The sequence below is a fragment of the Oncorhynchus keta genome, chromosome 3 (genome assembly GCF_023373465.1).
Source record: "Oncorhynchus keta strain PuntledgeMale-10-30-2019 chromosome 3, Oket_V2, whole genome shotgun sequence".
NCBI lineage: Eukaryota > Metazoa > Chordata > Actinopteri > Salmoniformes > Salmonidae > Oncorhynchus > Oncorhynchus keta.
This window is the reverse complement of record NC_068423.1, coordinates 34,708,758-34,718,428: the sequence shown is the minus strand read 5'-3', so window position 1 is coordinate 34,718,428 and position 9,671 is coordinate 34,708,758. Positions and strand designations below refer to the sequence as shown.

The 9,671-nt window shown below is 41.1% G+C and overlaps 1 protein-coding gene and 1 long non-coding RNA gene across 3 annotated transcripts in view; both read left to right on the top strand.

Annotated features, from left to right (window-relative positions):
* The window catches only part of LOC127915957 (uncharacterized), a 6,538-nt gene extending 3,282 nt beyond the window's left edge, over positions 1 to 3,256 (top strand). Inside the window, exons 2-3 of one of the 2 annotated variants that reach the window (XR_008093135.1) lie at positions 1,591 to 2,185; positions 2,971 to 3,256. This is a non-coding gene — a long non-coding RNA (uncharacterized LOC127915957). Of the gene's footprint in view, positions 1 to 734; positions 2,186 to 2,970 lie in introns of those variants that run through there. The other variant, XR_008093134.1, reaches the window with a different exon arrangement.
* LOC118363521 (signal-induced proliferation-associated 1-like protein 2) overlaps positions 1 to 9,671 on the top strand; it is a 434,866-nt gene that overhangs the window by 243,099 nt on the left and 182,096 nt on the right. The gene's annotated exons all lie outside the window — the stretch shown is intronic.

Below are 9,671 nucleotides of genomic sequence, written 5' to 3'. Positions count from 1 at the left end.
TATTGGACAAAATGAATGGCATGTCATTGGCATCGGACAAACCATATACACATTGGCCAATACCACCCAATTCGGCGTTGATTCATCCAAAGTGTATTGCAAATGCCATATGGTAATTGCCAGTTGTAACACTTTAAAAATTCAACAGGGGGCAAATGCGCTCCACCGGGGTTGTTCATATTGATATGTAACCCAAATTAATGTCCAAAAGTAAAATTTTGAAAAATGAAATTTTTTTCAAAACTTATCACCCCTTAAAAAGTGCTTTCTGGACCGTTTTTCGAAATTCTTTCGATTTTTTTTGTCAATTACACATGTGTAAGAACTGTATGAATATACTTTTGTCCAATTTTATTATCATAATTTTTTTTATTTTTTTATATGCGCATAAGGAATATGTTTTGTCCAATTCCAATATGATTTCATAGGAAGTCAAAAGTCAAAAGTCAAAAATGTCAAAATTTTGTAAAAACTTCACACACCCATAAAAAGTGCTTTCTGGACCGTTTTTCGAAATTCTTTCGATTTTTTGTCAATTACACATGTGTAAGAACTGTATGAATATACTTTTGTCCAATTTTATTATCATAATTTTTTTTTTTTTTTTTACATGCGCATAAGGAATATGTTTTGTCCAATTCCAATATGATTTCATAGGAAGTCAAAGTCAAAAGTCAAAAATGTCAAAATTTTGTAAAAACTTCACACACCCTTAAAAAGTGCTTTCTGACCGTTTTTTGAAATTCTTTCAATTTTTTTGTCAATTACACATGTGTAAGAACTGTATGAATATACTTTTGTCCAATTTTATTATCATATTTTTTTATATATTTTTTTAAATTGTGCATAAGGATTTTTTTGTGGGCCAAATGACGTAAGAAATTTGACATGCTCAAAAATCCTGCAGAAATGCAAAATTGACTGGCCTGATGAACTCGGGATGGCCGGGCAGTGATAGTTGTTCCTTTCCATCACTCGTTGTGTTGACTTCATCATGTCCATTTTGTGATGTTTTTTTCACTATATAATCATATTGCAAGTGCACGTGCATTTGCAATATGTTTCAATGTGCATTTACCATATGAAATTTGACCTTGCTCAAAAATGCAAAATTGACTGGTCTGATGAACACAGGATGGCCGAGCAGTGATAGTTGTACATTTCCATCACTCGTTGTGTTGATTTCATCATCTCCGTTAGGTGATGTTGTTTCACTATAGAATCATATTGTAAGTGCACGTGCATTTGCAATATGTTTCAATGTGCATTTACCATATGAAATTTGACCTTGCTCAAAAATGCAAAATTGACTGGTCTGATGAACACAGGATGGCCGAGCAGTGAGAGTTGTACCTTTCCATCACTCGTTGTGTTGATTTCATCATGTCCATTTGTTTATGTTTTCTCACTTTTGCAAAGTCACTGTGCATTTGCAATATGGTTCAATGGGCAGGTACCATCACGAATTTGTCATGCTATAAAAATCCTGCAGGAATGTGAAATTGACTGGCCTGATGAACACAGGATGGCCTGGCAGTGATAGTTGTTCCTTTCCATCACTCGTTGTGTTGATTTCATCATGTCCATTAGGTGATGTTTTTTCACTATAGAATCATATTGCAAATGCACGTGCATTGTTGTGCAACTGGTAACCCAAAAATAAAAATATGGTTGTAAATGCATTTACCGGTCATTCTGATATTAATGCTCGCTATGGGAACACAGGATGGCCGGGCAGTGATAGTTGTACATTTCCATCACTCGTTGTGTTGATTTCATCATGTCCATTAGGTGATGTTTTTACACTATAGAATCATATTGCAAGTGCGCGCGCATTTGCAATATGTTTCAATGTGCATTTACCATATGAAATTTGACATGCTCAAAAATGCAAAATTGACTGGTCTGATGGACACAGGATGGCCGAGCAGTGATAGTTGTACATTTCCATCACTCGTTGTGTTGATTTCATCATGTCCATTAGGTGATGTTTTTTCACTATAGAATCATATTGCAAATGCACGTGCATTGTTGTGCAACTGGTAACCCAAAAATAAAAATATGGTTGTAAATGCATTTACCGGTCATTCTGATATTAATGCTCGCTATGGGAACACAGGATGGCCGGGCAGTGATAGTTGTACATTTCCATCACTCGTTGTGTTGATTTCATCATGTCCATTAGGTGGTGTTTTTTCACTATAGAATCATATTGCAAGTGCGCGCATTTGCAATATGTTTCAATGTGCATTTACCATATGAAATTTGACATGCTCAAAAATGCAGGAAAAATTGACTGGTCTGATGGACACAGGATGGCCGAGCAGTGATAGTTGTACATTTCCATCACTCGTTGTGTTGATTTCATCATGTCCATTAGGTGATGTTTTTTCACTATAGAATCATATTGCAAATGCACGTGCATTGTTGTGCAACTGGTAACCCAAAAATAAAAATATGGTTGTAAATGCATTTACCGGTCATTCTGATATTAATGCTCGCTATGGGAACACAGGATGGCCGGGCAGTGATAGTTGTACATTTCATCACTCGTTGTGTTGATTTCATCATGTCCATTAGGTGATGTTTTTACACTATAGAATCATATTGCAAGTGCGCGCATTTGCAATATGTTTCAATGTGCATTTACCATATGAAATTTGACATGCTCAAAAATGCAAAATTGACTGGTCTGATGGACACAGGATGGCCGAGCAGTGATAGTTGTACATTTCCATCACTGTTGTGTTGATTTCATCATGTCCATTAGGTGATGTTTTTCACTATAGAATCATATTGCAAATGCACGTGCATTGTTGTGCAACTGGTAACCCAAAAATAAAAATATGGTTGTAAATGCATTTACCGGTCATTCTGATATTAATGCTCGCTATGGGAACACAGGATGGCCGGGCAGTGATAGTTGTACATTTCCATCACTCGCTGTGTTGATTTCATCATGTCCATTAGGTGATGTTTTTACACTATAGAATCATATTGCAAGTGCGCGCGCATTTGCAATATGTTTCAATGTGCATTTACCATATGAAATTTGACATGCTCAAAAATGCAAAATTGACTGGTCTGATGGACACAGGATGGCCGAGCAGTGATAGTTGTACATTTCCATCACTCGTTGTGTTGATTTCATCATGTCCATTAGGTGATGTTTTTTCACTATAGAATCATATTGCAAATGCACGTGCATTGTTGTGCAACTGGTAACCCAAAAATAAAAATATGCTTGTAAATGCATTTACCGGTCATTCTGATATTAATGCTCGCTATGGGAACACAGGATGGCCGGGCAGTGATAGTTGTACATTTCCATCACTCGTTGTGTTGATTTCATCATGTCCATTAGGTGATGTTTTTACACTATAGAATCATATTGCAAGTGCGCGCGCATTTGCAATATGTTTCAATGTGCATTTACCATATGAAATTTGACATGCTCAAAAATGCTAAATTGACTGGTCTGATGAACACAGGATGGCCGAGCAGTGAGAGTTGTACCTTTCCATCACTCGTTGTGTTGATTTCATCATGTCCATTTGTTTATGTTTTCTCACTTTTGCAAAGTCACTGTGCATTTGCAATATGGTTCAATGGGCAGGTACCATCACGAATTTGTCATGCTATAAAAATCCTGCAGGAATGTGAAATTGACTGGCCCGATGAACTCGGGATAGCTGGGCAGTGATTCTGGTTCATCTCCATGGCTCGTTAGGGTTGATTTCAGAATGTCACTTTTGGTGATGGTCCTCTCCGTTTAAACATATTGCTAATGTACAAAAGTCAACTAGCAAGTCAGTGTCCATCAGTCAATTAGATGTCATTTTGACACCAAACTGATACCAATTGACACCAAACCCACTTTTTCCAACTCATTTAGAAGCCAACTATCACATATGTCAGAGCAGGCCCATAATTCACAGCGCCATTAGTTTAAAACATAATAAAAACGTAAAACACATAGTTACGTTCTAGCTGCGGGTCCAGGTCAGACATTGTGTGAAGGCCTATGTGAGGCGACCCCGAATCCCGAGTTTCAGCTCAATAGGTCCTTCGGTGCCCGAGTAAAACCCTAATTGGTGCTGAAAATCCAATTTTTTCAATGCCTTGCTATGGGGTCCTTGAATGAGCTATCGGACCGAAACGTTGGGGTCCGTCTCTATGGCCCGAGCCGGTTTCAATGCACCTAGTCTTGTGTCTCTGAGACTTTTCTAAATGTCGCCATTTTCGTAATGGTCAAAATGAATTGAAGACATTGCAAATGTACGAGGCTATTTCTCGGTCCGAGAACCTTCTAGAGCCACCTAACTCACCATGCACTATCGACCCGAGGTCTAGAACAGGTTTCTAAAGTTTCGGAACTGTAGGTCTGACGGTTCTTTTAGCTCGAACAAAGCTAACTATTGGAGGCACTGTCTGTCTCTACAAACCCCAATACGTCCCTCCTTCCAAGTTGTGTGTCTGTGTGATTTAGTTTTCCTTTGAAATTTTATGGGAAAAATGACTGATTTACAGTTCATGGGGTTGCCTAATCACACATATGAAGTTTTGGACAGATCTGACTTTTTTAACCCCTCGAAACAGCCCCTGAGACACCAATTAAGGCACTTCCGGTTGGCACAGGAAGCTATAAGTCAACACATATCCTCACTGGGCTATGCTTTTACAGAATCCTGAGTTTTAAGTCCTTACGTTAAGAATTGACTGATTTACACAGGGTTGAATGCACTATGTCTATCAAACTGCAGGCAGGTAATGGAAAAACACTTTTAGGGTGATTTTAACCACTTCCGGTTGGTCCAGGAAGCTTAGAATCAACACAGGTAGACCTCACACTGGCCTGATGGACTGTTACCAAAGACAGGTTCATACGGCATTCATAACCCATATAGACTTCAGGTTGAATTTAGGGGTAAAGGCAATGTATTCCTATGGGGAGAGAAGTCAATGCAAACTCTTTGAAGTAAACACCTTCTTTTAACTATTAAGGGTTAATGCCACACGGTCAACGTTAGGCTTGCACGGATCGGAAGGACCTTAGGAACGTACCTGAGGTCGAATTGTGCTTCACCCTAACGGTTCTCTCACTGTCACCCAAAAGCAAATGACGTTGTGGGGCAGGCTTCATTTTGGGCCTACTTTTCTAATGGTCGCTGCGCTCAGACCGAGCGAGCTACGGTCAAGCGGGATATCTCGTTGAACTCGACACGGCCTAGACATTATGTTTATGCCATTGCCTGCTCTCTGTGTCTTTAAGAACCACACTTTTTCACTCCATCCTTGCTGTGTGTGCGTGTGAGAGCTTTTCTTTGACATCTGCTGGGAGAAATGACTGATTTACAGTTTAGGAGGGTTACCTGGTCACACATATGAAGTTTTGGAGAGATGTGACTTTTCTAACCCTTCAAAACAGACAGTGTGACCCAATTAAAGGAACTTCCGGTTGGCACAGGAAGCTATAAGTAAACACATGTCTTGATTGACATAAACACTTACAGAATCCTGAGTTTTAAGTCCTTACGTTAAGAATTGACTGATTTACACAGGGTTGAATGCATTATGTCTATCAAACTGCAGGCAGGTAATGGATATACACTTTTAGGGTGATTTTAACCACTTCCGGTTGGTCCAGGAAGCTTAGAATCAACACAGGTAGACCTCATACTGGCCTGATGGACTGTTACCAAAGACAGGTTCATACAGCATTCATAACCCATATAGACTTCAGGTTGAATTTAAGGGTGCAGGCAATGTATTCCTATGGGGAGAGAAGTCAATGCAAACTCTTTGAAGTAAACACCTTCTTTTAACTATTAAGGGTTAATGCCACACGGTCAACGTTAGGCTTGCACGGATCGGAAGGACCTTAGGAACATACCTGAGGTCGAATTGTGCTTCTCACCCTAACGGTTCTCTCACTGTCACCCAAAAGCAAATGACGTTGTGGGGCAGGCTTCATTTTGGGCCTACTTTTCTAATGGTCGCTGCGCTCAGACCGAGCGAGCTACGGTCAAGCGGGATATCTCGTTGAACTCGGCACGGCCTAGACATTATGTTTATGCCATTGCCTGCTCTCTGTGTCTTTGAGAACCACACTTTTTCACTCCATCCTTGCTGTGTGTGCGTGTGAGAGCTTTTCTTTGACATCTGTTGGGAGAGATGACTGATTTACAGTTCATGAGGGTTACCTAGTCACACATATGAAGTTTTGAAAAGATCTGACTTTTTAACCCCTCGAAACAGCCCCTGAGACACCAATTAAGGCACTTCCGGTTGTCACAGGAAGCTATAAGTCAACATATATCCTCACTGGGCTATGCTTTTACAGAATCCTGAGTTTTAAGTCCTTACGTTAAGAATTGACTGATTTACACAGGGTTGAATGCACTATGTCTATCAAACTGCAGGCAGGTAATGGAAAAACACTTTTAGGGTGATTTTAACCACTTCCGGTTGGTCCAGGAAGCTTAGAATCAACACAGGTAGACCTCATACTGGCCTGATGGACTGTTACCAAAGACAGGTTCATACGGCATTCATAACCCATATAGACTTCAGGTTGAATTTAGGGGTAAAGGCAATGTATTCCTATGGGGAGAGAAGTCAATGCAAACTCTTTGAAGTAAACACCTTCTTTTAACTATTAAGGGTTAATGCCACACGGTCAAGGTTAGGCTTGCACGGATCGGAAGGACCTTAGGAACGTACCTGAGGTCGAATTGTGCTTCTCACCCTAACGGTTCTCTCACTGTCACCCAAAAGCAAATGACATTGAGGGCCAGGCTTCCTTTGCGCCTTCTTTTTTTCAAGGTCGCTGCACTCAGAGCGAGCTACGGTCAAGCGGGGCGTCTCGTTGAACTCTGCACAGCCTGGAGACTATGGTGATGCCATTTTTTGTGTTGATTTCAGAATGCCATTTTGGTGATGGTCCCTCTCCGTTTAAACATATTGCTAATGTACAAAAGTCAACTAGCAAGTCAGTGTCCACCAGTCAATTAGATGTCATTCTGACACCAAACTGATACCAATTGACACCAAACCCACTTTTTCCAACTCATTTAGAAGCCAACTATCACATATGTCAGAGCAGGCCCATAATTCACAGCGCCATTAGTTTAAAAACATAATAAAAACGTAAAACACATAGTTACGTTCTAGCTGCGGGTCCAGGTCAGACATTATGTGAAGGCCTATGTGAGGCGACCCCGAATCCCGAGTTTCTCGCTCGATAGGTCCTTCGGTGCCCGAGTAAAACCCTAATTGGTGCTGAAAATCCACTTTTTCCATGCCTTGCTATGGGGTCCTTGAATGAGCTATCGGACCGAAACGTTGGGGTCCGTCTCTATGGGCCGAGCCGGTTCCAATGCACCTAGTCTTGTGTCTCTGAGACTTTTCTAAATGTCGCCATTTTCGTAATGGTCAAAATGAATTGAAATCATTGCAAATGTACGAGGCTATTTCTCGGTCCGAGAACCTTCTAGAGCCACCTAACTCACCACGCACTATCGACCCGAGGTCTAGAACAGGTTTCTAAAGTTTCGAACTCTAGGTCTGACGGTTCTTTTAGCTCGAACAAAGCTAACTATTGAGGCACTGTCTGTCTCTACAAACCCCAATACGTCCCTCCTTCCAAGTTGTGTGTCTGTGTGATTTAGTTTTCCTTTGAAATTTTATGGGAAAAATGACTGATTTACAGTTCATGGGGGTTGCCTAATCACACATATGAAGTTTTGGACAGATCTGACTTTTTTAACCCTCGAAACAGCCCCTGAGACACCAATTAAGGCACTTCCGGTTGGTCACAGGAAGCTATAAGTCAACACATATCCTCACTGGGCTATGCTTTTACAGAATCCTGAGTTTTAAGTCCTTACGTTAAGAATTGACTGATTTACACAGGGTTGAATGCACTATGTCTATCAAACTGCAGGCAGGTAATGGAAAACACTTTTAGGGTGATTTTAACCACTTCCGGTTGGTCCAGGAAGCTTAGAATCAACACAGGTAGAACTCATACTGGCCTGATGGACTGTTACCAAAGACAGGTTCATACGGCATTCATAACCCATATAGACTTCAGGTTGAATTTAGGGGTAAAGGCAATGTATTCCTATGGGGAGAGAAATCAATGCAAACTTTTGAAGTAAACACCATCTTTTAACTATTAAGGGTTAATGCCACACTGTCAACGTTAGGCTTGCACGGATCGGAAGGACCTTAGGAACATACCTGAGGTCGAATTGTGCTTCTCACCCTAACGGTTCTCTCACTGTCACCCAAAAGCAAATGACGTTGTGGGGCAGGCTTCATTTTGGGCCTACTTTTCTAATGGTCGCTGCGCTCAGACCGAGCGAGCTACGGTCAAGCGGGATATCTCGTTGAACCCGGCACGGCCTAGACATTATGTTTATGCCATTGCCTGCTCTCTGTGTCTTTAAGAACCACACTTTTTCACTCCATCCTTGCTGTGTGTGCGTGTGAGAGCTTTTCTTTGACATCTGCTGGGAGAAATGACTGATTTACAGTTCATGAGGGTTACCTAGTCACACATATGAAGTTTTGAAAAGATCTGACCTTTTTAACCCATGGAAACTGCCACTGTGACACCATTAAAGGAACTTCCGGTTGGCACAGGAAGCTATAAATAAACTCATATCATGATTGGGGTATGCCTTTACAGAATCCCGAGTTTTAAGTCTTTACGTTAAGAACTGAGTTATTTACGGAGGGTTTAGTGAGTGTGTGTTATTTCAGAAAATCATAGAAAATCACAGAAATCTCGCAGAGCTCCGCAGCACACTTTAAAAAGATTCGTAAGAACAACCTGCAACTGGATCTGTAACCGTTGAAAAAAAAAAAAAACACCTATCCGTGAACATCACCAAGGTGTCGTTGTACGATTTCTCTTAAATGACGATAGATAAATGGCTGGTTCTTTTTTATTGACACCGGAGGCTCCTTGACTTTGACGTGAAGTGGAAAAATAATTTCTCTATTTTCATTTTGGACCTTTAATCCCAGATAAATGGCCATAACTCAAAAACCGTTGAGGCCTAGACGCCATCTTGTTCGGGGCCAACTGCCCATTATGCCGCCCTACGCTCACCGAGTTTCGGCTTCTAAATATTTTCAGTTTTCGAGATAAGGCCCCGTCGTGAATCGTGATGTTTTGTAGCAATAGCCATATGATTGCTTATGCCCTCTTGTGGGAATTTCCGGGACATGGGAAAAATGACATAAATCTTATTATTTTTGTAAAACGGAAACCGAATGTCCGACAACGTTCATTTGATGACTTCCTGGTAGGTCCGGCCCTGCCGCTCGCCCGACGCCGTCCGCGAATTTTACAAACGATTTCGGACGTCTAGTAAGGGACCGTACATTTGCAATATGGACTTTCTCACTAACCATACAGGTACTGCCGAATTCTTCCCTTAATGTATGTAATGGAGGGTGTTGGTGACAAGGTAAAGCCAGCATGGAGAACACTGTACAGGGGACTGGTGATATGTAATGGGGGTGTTGATGACAAGGTAAAGCCAGCATGGAGAACACTGTACAGGGACTGGTGATATGTAATGGGGGTGTTGATGACAAGGTAAAGCCAGCATGGAGAACACTGTACAGGGACTGGTGATATGTAATGGGGGTGTTGA